Source organism: Triturus cristatus, chromosome 12 (assembly GCF_964204655.1).
Source record: "Triturus cristatus chromosome 12, aTriCri1.1, whole genome shotgun sequence".
In the NCBI taxonomy this organism is placed as follows: domain Eukaryota; kingdom Metazoa; phylum Chordata; class Amphibia; order Caudata; family Salamandridae; genus Triturus; species Triturus cristatus.
This window is the reverse complement of record NC_140595.1, coordinates 661,718,398-661,731,504: the sequence shown is the minus strand read 5'-3', so window position 1 is coordinate 661,731,504 and position 13,107 is coordinate 661,718,398. Positions and strand designations below refer to the sequence as shown.

Below are 13,107 nucleotides of genomic sequence, written 5' to 3'. Positions count from 1 at the left end.
ATGCTTAAGGCACTTTTTTTGGAAGTATGAAAAACTACATTTTCATATGAGGAAATAAGAGTTTTCGCATTCAAGACCATACCGATAGCTCTAGTTAGTATGTCTGCAATCAGTGACATATAGAGAACCCACTTATTAGAAGTGATCTGTCTCTGTGGGGCAGACATATGTTAACAGTCATTCATTTGAGACGGCCTAAACTTTAGGAGTAAGAGCTGCTTTCTTATCAATCTATTTATCCAAACTGGGTAATAAGCCAGGAGTGAGTGAAAGGCAATCCTCTGGAAACTCCATGAAAGATCTAATTTCTATTACGCACAAAATACTTCACTTTATTTGACATATTTGTTAAAATGGAACAGTCAGATGATCCCATCTAGCGGATCCTGGCTCTGTCTTGAAAGAGAGTGTAATTATACTACAAGAAATGCTGGCCATCAAAAGAGACTCTGATGGCTTTCCGACGAAGGTGGGATTCGAACCCACGCGTGCAGAGCACAATGGATTAGCAGTCCATCGCCTTAACCACTCGGCCACCTCGTCTGCCCTACAGCCCCATCTGAAACCTTGCTTCACAAAAGGTACTGAAGTGTCAATATACTGTACCTAAAAAAGAAAAAAACAGCTGAGGCAAGATCTCACATTCCACGTCTTCCCCCAATCAGGGACCTACATTTAATTTTTGGGAAATTCTTACTATGTGCTAATTACAAATATTCATAAGATTCCCCTAGACTTTGTCAGAACTGTCAAGATATAATTCTATGGGGTTTTGAATAGACAGAGCATATGTTATAGGACAATTATAGAATCTATTCCGTTTGGACTGTATTTTTAATAGTCATGATAACATGCTAGCATGTGAGTCGATCTTGCACAGTGAATGATGGAGCAGTGTCTGTCATCTACTTGGTCAGCTGTAGATGGCTCACCTGGGGAGATGTGAAAAGAGAGAGCTCCAGTGGCGCAATCGGTAAGCGCGCGGTACTTATACAGCAGTACTTGCACTGAGCCATGCCGAGGTTGTGAGTTCGAGCCTCACCTGTAGCAGCCGTGTTGATTTTCATAAACCATTTCACAAAAAGTAAAGTTTAAACTCAGAGTATGGACGGCCCTTGAGAGAGTCTTTACTTCTTATAGGATCTACGTGTCCTACTCCTCTGGGTGCCAAATATCACATATCCTCCGCGATGCTCAGTTTAAACATTCCATGATGTGCCATCTTGCATTTCATGCAAACACCACATCAGTGCATTTAAAAATACATTTGTAGAATAATAAATATGATGAAAACAGTGTTCTCACATGATAACCATAAACTGAAGAGCTGCAAAAAATGCTGTATCAGCTACTTACAATAAAAGGTGACTCGAAAAAACTAGCAAAAGAAGAGCATCATCATATTAAAGGTTCTATTCACCATCTTGAGTTGCACCATAGCAGCTTATGGTGCTTTTCTGCTCAGAGTGTGCCTCCAATCCCACATTCATTTTTAATTTCTTTGCAGTTTAAAAAACAACAATTACTGCTCGAAGTTCACTTTTCAAAACCATTCAACCTATTAAATGTATTTCTCTAACCTATGAATGTGGTCCATGTTCACTTTTCCTCATCTTCATCTCGATACTCCTTTGCCAGAAACCAGGTTCACTTCTTCATTCAACCCACCCATCCAAGGTCACCAAATCTTTGAAGCAAGTCTGCCTATTCTCCCTTTCTCTCTATGTACAAGATACCTTGTATCATTTGAATGGACAGCAGGAGAGAAGGATATTTATGGTGAGTGGGGGTGGGGTTTTGAGGAGTAACCTCATTTGCCTAAGAGCCGGGGTATCTGGGAAAAAAAGTATTTTATGGGGGAAGACTTTCACATCTCCTTGGTGAAATTTGTAGCGCCTTATAACATCCTTTCTGTGGATGCAGATTCAGTCGGAACAGAGGTCCTAGTCCTCGCTCTGCCTTTCAAAGGAACTGTAAATATGCATGGCTTATTTGGCTTTGCCCGGCAGGGCTTGCCCGGCAGGGTGAGAATGGCGTTCGTCAGGCGTTCGTCAGGCGATCGGAAGGGGTGAGGCAATAATTTATAATTCAATGATCTTCATGATATTTTCTTGATAATATGAAAGCAGGAAAGGGAAGCTTGGCAATAAGCAATCCTAAAGCAAGGTGTGACTCCAGGGAAGAATGACTTGAAAACAACATACAGAAAGACTCATGTAAAAAGGCCCTGATGAGGCTTGAACTCATGACCCCTGGTTTACAAGACCAGTGCTCTGCCACTGAGCTACAAGGCCAGTCTGCACGCAGGATGTAAATTGCAACATGTATTCTTACTGAGGTATGAATATATCTATGATTTTGAGACTCTGTATGGAAACGTAGTTGCATATGAATGTCCACGTGCGCGCACACATTGAAGACCATGCTTAAGGCACTTTTTTTGGAAGTATGAAAAACTACATTTTCATATGAGAAAATAAGAGTTTTCGCATTCAAGACCATACCGATAGCTCTAGTTAGTATGTCTGCAATCAGTGACATATAGAGAACCCACTTATTAGAAGTGATCTGTCTCTGTGGGGCAGACATATGTTAACAGTCATTCATTTGAGACGGCCTAAACTTTAGGAGTAAGAGCTGCTTTCTTATCAATCTATTTATCCAAACTGGGTAATAAGCCAGGAGTGAGTGAAAGGCAATCCTCTGGAAACTCCATGAAAGATCTAATTTCTATTACGCACAAAATACTTCACTTTATTTGACATATTTGTTAAAATGGAACAGTCAGATGATCCCATCTAGCGGATCCTGGCTCTGTCTTGAAAGAGAGTGTAATTATACTACAAGAAATGCTGGCCATCAAAAGAGACTCTGATGGCTTTCCGATGAAGGTGGGATTCGAACCCACGCGTGCAGAGCACAATGGATTAGCAGTCCATCGACTTAACCACTCGGCCACCTCGTCTGCCCTACTGCCCCATCTGAAACCTTGCTTCACAAAAGGTACTGAAGTGTCAATATACTGTACCTAAAAAAGAAAAAAACAGCTGAGGCAAGATCTCACATTCCACGTCTTCCCCCAATCAGGGACCTACATTTCATTTTTGGGAAATTCTTACTATGTGCTAATTACAAATATTCATAAGATTCCCCTAGACTTTGTCAGAACTGTCAAGATATAATTCTATGGGGTTTTGAATAGACAGAGCATATGTTATAGGACAATTATAGAATCTATTCCGTTTGGACTGTATTTTTAATAGTCATGATAACATGCTAGCATGTGAGTCGATCTTGCACAGTGAATGATGGAGCAGTGTCTGTCATCTACTTGGTCAGCTGTAGATGGCTCACCTGGGGAGATGTGAAAAGAGAGAGCTCCAGTGGCGCAATCGGTTAGCGCGCGGTACTTATACAGCAGTACTTGCACTGAGCCATGCCGAGGCTGTGAGTTCGAGCCTCACCTGTAGCAGCCGTGTTGATTTTCATAAACCATTTCACAAAAAGTAAAGTTTAAACTCAGAGTATGGACGGCCCTTGCTAGAGAGTCTTTACTTCTTATAGGATCTACGTGTCCTACTCCTCAGGGTGCCAAATATCACATATCCTCCGCGATGCTCAGTTTAAACATTCCATGATGTGCCATCTTGCATTTCATGCAAACACCACATCAGTGCATTTAAAAATACATTTGTAGAATAATAAATATGATGAAAACAGTGTTCTCACATGATAACCATAAACTGAAGAGCTGCAAAAAATGCTGTATCAGCTACTTACAATAAAAGGTGACTCGAAAAAACTAGCAAAAGAAGAGCATCATCATATTAAAGGTTCTATTCACCATCTTGAGTTGCACCATAGCAGCTTATGGTGCTTTTCTGCTCAGAGTGTGCCTCCAATCCCACATTCATTTTTAATTTCTTTGCAGTTTAAAAAACAACAATTACTGCTCGAAGTTCACTTTTCAAAACCATTCAACCTATTAAATGTATTTCTCTAACCTATGAATGTGGTCCATGTTCACTTTTCCTCATCTTCATCTCGATACTCCTTTGCCAGAAACCAGGTTCACTTCTTCATTCAACCCACCCATCCAAGGTCACCAAATCTTTGAAGCAAGTCTGCCTATTCTCCCTTTCTCTCTATGTACAAGATACCTTGTATCATTTGAATGGACAGCAGGAGAGAAGGATATTTATGGTGAGTGGGGGTGGGGTTTTGAGGAGTAACCTCATTTGCCTAAGAGCCGGGGTATCTGGGAAAAAAAGTATTTTATGGGGGAAGACTTTCACATCTCCTTGGTGAAATTTGTAGGGCCTTATAACATCCTTTCTGTGGATGCAGATTCAGTCGGAACAGAGGTCCTAGTCCTCGCTCTGCCTTTCAAAGGAACTGTAAATATGCATGGCTTATTTGGCTTTGCCCGGCAGGGTGAGAATGGCGTTTGTCAGGCGTTCGTCAGGCGATCGGAAGGGGTAAGGCAATAATTTATAATTCAATGATCTTCATGATATTTTCTTGATAATATGAAAGCAGGAAAGGGAAGCTTGGCAATAAGCAATCCTAAAGCAAGGTGTGACTCCAGGGAAGAATGACTTGAAAACAACATACAGAAAGACTCATGTAAAAAGGCCCTGATGAGGCTTGAACTCATGACCCCTGGTTTACAAGACCAGTGCTCTGCCACTGAGCTACAAGGCCAGTCTGCACGCAGGATGTAAATTGCAACATGTATTCTTACTGAGGTATGAATATATCTATGATTTTGAGACTCTGTATGGAAATGTAGTTGCATATGAATGTCCACGTGCGCGCACACATTGAAGACCATGCTTAAGGCACTTTTTTTGGAAGTATGAAAAACTACATTTTCATATGAGAAAATAGGAGTTTTCGCATTCAAGACCATACCGATAGCTCTAGTTAGTATGTCTGCAATCAGTGACATATAGAGAACCCACTTATTAGAAGTGATCTGTCTCTGTGGGGCAGACATATGTTAACAGTCATTCATTTGAGACGGCCTAAACTTTAGGAGTAAGAGCTGCTTTCTTATCAATCTATTTATCCAAACTGGGTAATAAGCCAGGAGTGAGTGAAAGGCAATCCTCTGGAAACTCCATGAAAGATCTAATTTCTATTACGCACAAAATACTTCACTTTATTTGACATATTTGTTAAAATGGAACAGTCAGATGATCCCATCTAGCGGATCCTGGCTCTGTCTTGAAAGAGAGTGTAATTATACTACAAGAAATGCTGGCCATCAAAAGAGACTCTGATGGCTTTCCGACGAAGGTGGGATTCGAACCCACGCGTGCAGAGCACAATGGATTAGCAGTCCATCGCCTTAACCACTCGGCCACCTCGTCTGCCCTACAGCCCCATCTGAAACCTTGCTTCACAAAAGGTACTGAAGTGTCAATATACTGTACCTAAAAAAGAAAAAAACAGCTGAGGCAAGATCTCACATTCCACGTCTTCCCCCAATCAGGGACCTACATTTCATTTTTGGGAAATTCTTACTATGTGCTAATTACAAATATTCATAAGATTCCCCTAGACTTTGTCAGAACTGTCAAGATATAATTCTATGGGGTTTTGAATAGACAGAGCATATGTTATAGGACAATTATAGAATCTATTCCGTTTGGACTGTATTTTTAATAGTCATGATAACATGCTAGCATGTGAGTCGATCTTGCACAGTGAATGATGGAGCAGTGTCTGTCATCTACTTGGTCAGCTGTAGATGGCTCACCTGGGGAGATGTGAAAAGAGAGAGCTCCAGTGGCGCAATCGGTTAGCGCGCGGTACTTATACAGCAGTACTTGCACTGAGCCATGCCGAGGTTGTGAGTTCGAGCCTCACCTGTAGCAGCCGTGTTGATTTTCATAAACCATTTCACAAAAAGTAAAGTTTAAACTCAGAGTATGGACGGCCCTTGAGAGAGTCTTTACTTCTTATAGGATCTACGTGTCCTACTCCTCTGGGTGCCAAATATCACATATCCTCCGCGATGCTCAGTTTAAACATTCCATGATGTGCCATCTTGCATTTCATGCAAACACCACATCAGTGCATTTAAAAATACATTTGTAGAATAATAAATATGATGAAAACAGTGTTCTCACATGATAACCATAAACTGAAGAGCTGCAAAAAATGCTGTATCAGCTACTTACAATAAAAGGTGACTCGAAAAAACTAGCAAAAGAAGAGCATCATCATATTAAAGGTTCTATTCACCATCTTGAGTTGCACCATAGCAGCTTATGGTGCTTTTCTGCTCAGAGTGTGCCTCCAATCCCACATTCATTTTTAATTTCTTTGCAGTTTAAAAAACAACAATTACTGCTCGAAGTTCACTTTTCAAAACCATTCAACCTATTAAATGTATTTCTCTAACCTATGAATGTGGTCCATGTTCACTTTTCCTCATCTTCATCTCGATACTCCTTTGCCAGAAACCAGGTTCACTTCTTCATTCAACCCACCCATCCAAGGTCACCAAATCTTTGAAGCAAGTCTGCCTATTCTCCCTTTCTCTCTATGTACAAGATACCTTGTATCATTTGAATGGACAGCAGGAGAGAAGGATATTTATGGTGAGTGGGGGTGGGGTTTTGAGGAGTAACCTCATTTGCCTAAGAGCCGGGGTATCTGGGAAAAAAAGTATTTTATGGGGGAAGACTTTCACATCTCCTTGGTGAAATTTGTAGGGCCTTATAACATCCTTTCTGTGGATGCAGATTCAGTCGGAACAGAGGTCCTAGTCCTCGCTCTGCCTTTCAAAGGAACTGTAAATATGCATGGCTTATTTGGCTTTGCCCGGCAGGGCTTGCCCGGCAGGGTGAGAATGGCGTTTGTCAGGCGATCGGAAGGGGTGAGGCAATAATTTATAATTCAATGATTTTCATGATATTTTCTTGATAATATGAAAGCAGGAAAGGGAAGCTTGGCAATAAGCAATCCTAAAGCAAGGTGTGACTCCAGGGAAGAATGACTTGAAAACAACATACAGAAAGACTCATGTAAAAAGGCCCTGATGAGGCTTGAACTCATGACCCCTGGTTTACAAGACCAGTGCTCTGCCACTGAGCTACAAGGCCAGTCTGCACGCAGGATGTAAATTGCAACATGTATTCTTACTGAGGTATGAATATATCTATGATTTTGAGACTCTGTATGGAAACGTAGTTGCATATGAATGTCCACGTGCGCGCACACATTGAAGACCATGCTTAAGGCACTTTTTTTGGAAGTATGAAAAACTACATTTTCATATGAGAAAATAAGAGTTTTCGCATTCAAGACCATACCGATAGCTCTAGTTAGTATGTCTGCAATCAGTGACATATAGAGAACCCACTTATTAGAAGTGATCTGTCTCTGTGGGGCAGACATATGTTAACAGTCATTCATTTGAGACGGCCTAAACTTTAGGAGTAAGAGCTGCTTTCTTATCAATCTATTTATCCAAACTGGTTAATAAGCCAGGAGTGAGTGAAAGGCAATCCTCTGGAAACTCCATGAAAGATCTAATTTCTATTACGCACAAAATACTTCACTTTATTTGACATATTTGTTAAAATGGAACAGTCAGATGATCCCATCTAGCGGATCCTGGCTCTGTCTTGAAAGAGAGTGTAATTATACTACAAGAAATGCTGGCCATCAAAAGAGACTCTGATGGCTTTCCGACAAAGGTGGGATTTGAACCCACGCGTGCAGAGCACAATGGATTAGCAGTCCATCGCCTTAACCACTCGGCCACCTCGTCTGCCCTACAGCCCCATCTGAAACCTTGCTTCACAAAAGGTACTGAAGTGTCAATATACTGTACCTAAAAAAGAAAAAAACAGCTGAGGCAAGATCTCACATTCCACGTCTTCCCCCAATCAGGGACCTACATTTCATTTTTGGGAAATTCTTACTATGTGCTAATTACAAATATTCATACGATTCCCCTAGACTTTGTCAGAACTGTCAAGATATAATTCTATGGGGTTTTGAATAGACAGAGCATATGTTATAGGACAATTATAGAATCTATTCCGTTTGGACTGTATTTTTAATAGTCATGATAACATGCTAGCATGTGAGTCGATCTTGCACAGTGAATGATGGAGCAGTGTCTGTCATCTACTTGGTCAGCTGTAGATGGCTCACCTGGGGAGATGTGAAAAGAGAGAGCTCCAGTGGCGCAATCGGTTAGCGCGCGGTACTTATACAGCAGTACTTGCACTGAGCCATGCCGAGGTTGTGAGTTCGAGCCTCACCTGTAGCAGCCGTGTTGATTTTCATAAACCATTTCACAAAAAGTAAAGTTTAAACTCAGAGTATGGACGGCCCTTGCTAGAGAGTCTTTACTTCTTATAGGATCTACGTGTCCTACTCCTCTGGGTGCCAAATATCACATATCCTCCGCGATGCTCAGTTTAAACATTCCATGATGTGCCATCTTGCATTTCATGCAAACACCACATCAGTGCATTTAAAAATACATTTGTAGAATAATAAATATGATGAAAACAGTGTTCTCACATGATAACCATAAACTGAAGAGCTGCAAAAAATGCTGTATCAGCTACTTACAATAAAAGGTGACTCGAAAAAACTAGCAAAAGAAGAGCATCATCATATTAAAGGTTCTATTCACCATCTTGAGTTGCACCATAGCAGCTTATGGTGCTTTTCTGCTCAGAGTGTGCCTCCAATCCCACATTCATTTTTAATTTCTTTGCAGTTTAAAAACCAACAATTACTGCTCGAAGTTCACTTTTCAAAACCATTCAACCTATTAAATGTATTTCTCTAACCTATGAATGTGGTCCATGTTCACTTTTCCTCATCTTCATCTCGATACTCCTTTCCCAGAAACCAGGTTCACTTCTTCATTCAACCCACCCATCCAAAGTCACCAAATCTTTGAAGCAAGTCTGCCTATTCTCCCTTTCTCTCTATGTACAAGATACCTTGTATCATTTGAATGGACAGCAGGAGAGAAGGATATTTATGGTGAGTGGGGGTGGGGTTTTGAGGAGTAACCTCATTTGCCTAAGAGCCGGGGTATCTGGGAAAAAAAGTATTTTATGGGGGAAGACTTTCACATCTCCTTGGTGAAATTTGTAGGGCCTTATAACATCCTTTCTGTGGATGCAGATTCAGTCGGAACAGAGGTCCTAGTCCTCGCTCTGCCTTTCAAAGGAACTGTAAATATGCATGGCTTATTTGGCTTTGCCCGGCAGGGTGAGAATGGCGTTTGTCAGGCGTTCGTCAGGCGATCGGAAGGGGTGAGGCAATAATGTATAATTCAATGATCTTCATGATATTTTCTTGATAATATGAAAGCAGGAAAGGGAAGCTTGGCAATAAGCAATCCTAAAGCAAGGTGTGACTCCAGGGAAGAATGACTTGAAAACAACATACAGAAAGACTCATGTAAAAAGGCCCTGATGAGGCTTGAACTCATGACCCCTGGTTTACAAGACCAGTGCTCTGCCACTGAGCTACAAGGCCAGTCTGCACACAGGATGTAAATTGCAACATGTATTCTTACTGAGGTATGAATATATCTATGATTTTGAGACTCTGTATGGAAACGTAGTTGCATATGAATGTCCACGTGCGCGCACACATTGAAGACCATGCTTAAGGCACTTTTTTTGGAAGTATGAAAAACTACATTTTCATATGAGAAAATAAGAGTTTTCGCATTCAAGACCATACCGATAGCTCTAGATAGTATGTCTGCAATCAGTGACATATAGAGAACCCACTTATTAGAAGTGATCTGTCTCTGTGGGGCAGACATATGTTAACAGTCATTCATTTGAGACGGCCTAAACTTTAGGAGTAAGAGCTGCTTTCTTATCAATCTATTTATCCAAACTGGTTAATAAGCCAGGAGTGAGTGAAAGGCAATCCTCTGGAAACTCCATGAAAGATCTAATTTCTATTACGCACAAAATACTTCACTTTATTTGACATATTTGTTAAAATGGAACAGTCAGATGATCCCATCTAGCGGATCCTGGCTCTGTCTTGAAAGAGAGTGTAATTATACTACAAGAAATGCTGGCCATCAAAAGAGACTCTGAAGGCTTTCCGACGAAGGTGGGATTCGAACCCACGCGTGCAGAGCACAATGGATTAGCAGTCCATCGCCTTAACCACTCGGCCACCTCGTCTGCCCTACAGCCCCATCTGAAACCTTGCTTCACAAAAGGTACTGAAGTGTCAATATACTGTACCTAAAAAAGAAAAAAACAGCTGAGGCAAGATCTCACATTCCACGTCTTCCCCCAATCAGGGACCTACATTTCATTTTTGGGAAATTCTTACTATGTGCTAATTACAAATATTCATAAGATTCCCCTAGACTTTGTCAGAACTGTCAAGATATAATTCTATGGGGTTTTGAATAGACAGAGCATATGTTATAGGACAATTATAGAATCTATTCCGTTTGGACTGTATTTTTAATAGTCATGATAACATGCTAGCATGTGAGTCGATCTTGCACAGTGAATGATGGAGCAGTGTCTGTCATCTACTTGGTCAGCTGTAGATGGCTCACCTGGGGAGATGTGAAAAGAGAGAGCTCCAGTGGCGCAATCGGTTAGCGCGCGGTACTTATACAGCAGTACTTGCACTGAGCCATGCCGAGGTTGTGAGTTCGAGCCTCACCTGTAGCAGCCGTGTTGTTTTTCATAAACCATTTCACAAAAAGTAAACTTTAAACTCAGAGTATGGACGGCCCTTGAGAGAGTCTTTACTTCTTATAGGATCTACGTGTCCTACTCCTCTGGGTGCCAAATATCACATATCCTCCGCGATGCTCAGTTTAAACATTCCATGATGTGCCATCTTGCATTTCATGCAAACACCACATCAGTGCATTTAAAAATACATTTGTAGAATAATAAATATGATGAAAACAGTGTTCTCACATGATAACCATAAACTGAAGAGCTGCAAAAAATGCTGTATCAGCTACTTACAATAAAAGGTGACTCGAAAAAACTAGCAAAAGAAGAGCATCATCATATTAAAGGTTCTATTCACCATCTTGAGTTGCACCATAGCAGCTTATGGTGCTTTTCTGCTCAGAGTGTGCCTCCAATCCCACATTCATTTTTAATTTCTTTGCAGTTTAAAAACCAACAATTACTGCTCGAAGTTCACTTTTCAAAACCATTCAACCTATTAAATGTATTTCTCTAACCTATGAATGTGGTCCATGTTCACTTTTCCTCATCTTCATCTCGATACTCCTTTGCCAGAAACCAGGTTCACTTCTTCATTCAACCCACCCATCCAAGGTCACCAAATCTTTGAAGCAAGTCTGCCTATTCTCCCTTTCTCTCTATGTACAAGATACCTTGTATCATTTGAATGGACAGCAGGAGAGAAGGATATTTATGGTGAGTGGGGGTGGGGTTTTGAGGAGTAACCTCATTTGCCTAAGAGCCGGGGTATCTGGGAAAAAAAGTATTTTATGGGGGAAGACTTTCACATCTCCTTGGTGAAATTTGTAGGGCCTTATAACATCCTTTCTGTGGATGCAGATTCAGTCGGAACAGAGGTCCTAGTCCTCGCTCTGCCTTTCAAAGGAACTGTAAATATGCATGGCTTATTTGGCTTTGCCCGGCAGGGTGAGAATGGCGTTTGTCAGGCGTTCGTCAGGCGATCGGAAGGGGTGAGGCAATAATTTATAATTCAATGATCTTCATGATATTTTCTTGATAATATGAAAGCAGGAAAGGGAAGCTTGGCAATAAGCAATCCTAAAGCAAGGTGTGACTCCAGGGAAGAATGACTTGAAAACAACATACAGAAAGACTCATGTAAAAAGGCCCTGATGAGGCTTGAACTCATGACCCCTGGTTTACAAGACCAGTGCTCTGCCACTGAGCTACAAGGCCAGTCTGCACGCAGGATGTAAATTGCAACATGTATTCTTACTGAGGTATGAATATATCTATGATTTTGAGACTCTGTATGGAAACGTAGTTGCATATGAATGTCCACGTGCGCGCACACATTGAAGACCATGCTTAAGGCACTTTTTTTGGAAGTATGAAAAACTACATTTTCATATGAGAAAATAAGAGTTTTCGCATTCAAGACCATACCGATAGCTCTAGTTAGTATGTCTGCAATCAGTGACATATAGAGAACCCACTTATTAGAAGTGATCTGTCTCTGTGGGGCAGACATATGTTAACAGTCATTCATTTGAGACGGCCTAAACTTTAGGAGTAAGAGCTGCTTTCTTATCAATCTATTTATCCAAACTGGTTCATAAGCCAGGAGTGAGTGAAAGGCAATCCTCTGGAAACTCCATGAAAGATCTAATTTCTATTACGCACAAAATACTTCACTTTATTTGACATATTTGTTAAAATGGAACAGTCAGATGATCCCATCTAGCGGATCCTGGCTCTGTCTTGAAAGAGAGTGTAATTATACTACAAGAAATGCTGGCCATCAAAAGAGACTCTGATGGCTTTCCGATGAAGGTGGGATTCGAACCCACGCGTGCAGAGCACAATGGATTAGCAGTCCATCGACTTAACCACTCGGCCACCTCGTCTGCCCTACAGCCCCATCTGAAACCTTGCTTCACAAAAGGTACTGAAGTGTCAATATACTGTACCTAAAAAAGAAAAAAACAGCTGAGGCAAGATCTCACATTCCACGTCTTCCCCCAATCAGGGACCTACATTTCATTTTTGGGAAATTCTTACTATGTGCTAATTACAAATATTCATAAGATTCCCCTAGACTTTGTCAGAACTGTCAAGATATAATTCTATGGGGTTTTGAATAGACAGAGCATATGTTATAGGACAATTATAGAATCTATTCCGTTTGGACTGTATTTTTAATAGTCATGATAACATGCTAGCATGTGAGTCGATCTTGCACAGTGAATGATGGAGCAGTGTCTGTCATCTACTTGGTCAGCTGTAGATGGCTCACCTGGGGAGATGTGAAAAGAGAGAGCTCCAGTGGCGCAATCGGTTAGCGCGCGGTACTTATACAGCAGTACTTGCACTGAGCCATGCCGAGGCTGTGAGTTCGAGCCTCACCTGT

General features: G+C 41.1%; 8 non-coding genes across 8 annotated transcripts; all 8 read right to left on the bottom strand.

Annotated features, from left to right (window-relative positions):
- Positions 1 to 461: 461 nt before the first annotated feature.
- TRNAS-GCU (transfer RNA serine (anticodon GCU)) lies at positions 462 to 543 on the bottom strand. The gene has a single exon. It is a non-coding gene; the product is annotated as a tRNA-Ser (tRNA).
- A 1,679-nt stretch (positions 544 to 2,222) lies between these two features.
- TRNAT-UGU (transfer RNA threonine (anticodon UGU)) lies at positions 2,223 to 2,294 on the bottom strand. The gene has a single exon. It is a non-coding gene; the product is annotated as a tRNA-Thr (tRNA).
- A 2,338-nt stretch (positions 2,295 to 4,632) lies between these two features.
- Positions 4,633 to 4,704, bottom strand: TRNAT-UGU (transfer RNA threonine (anticodon UGU)). Its single transcript has one exon. It is a non-coding gene; the product is annotated as a tRNA-Thr (tRNA).
- A 589-nt stretch (positions 4,705 to 5,293) lies between these two features.
- On the bottom strand, positions 5,294 to 5,375 carry TRNAS-GCU (transfer RNA serine (anticodon GCU)). Its single transcript has one exon. It is a non-coding gene; the product is annotated as a tRNA-Ser (tRNA).
- A 1,668-nt stretch (positions 5,376 to 7,043) lies between these two features.
- Positions 7,044 to 7,115, bottom strand: TRNAT-UGU (transfer RNA threonine (anticodon UGU)). The gene has a single exon. It is a non-coding gene; the product is annotated as a tRNA-Thr (tRNA).
- Positions 7,116 to 9,453: 2,338 nt separating this feature from the next.
- On the bottom strand, positions 9,454 to 9,525 carry TRNAT-UGU (transfer RNA threonine (anticodon UGU)). Its single transcript has one exon. It is a non-coding gene; the product is annotated as a tRNA-Thr (tRNA).
- Positions 9,526 to 10,114: 589 nt separating this feature from the next.
- TRNAS-GCU (transfer RNA serine (anticodon GCU)) lies at positions 10,115 to 10,196 on the bottom strand. The gene has a single exon. It is a non-coding gene; the product is annotated as a tRNA-Ser (tRNA).
- A 1,665-nt stretch (positions 10,197 to 11,861) lies between these two features.
- TRNAT-UGU (transfer RNA threonine (anticodon UGU)) lies at positions 11,862 to 11,933 on the bottom strand. Its single transcript has one exon. It is a non-coding gene; the product is annotated as a tRNA-Thr (tRNA).
- Positions 11,934 to 13,107: the final 1,174 nt, after the last annotated feature.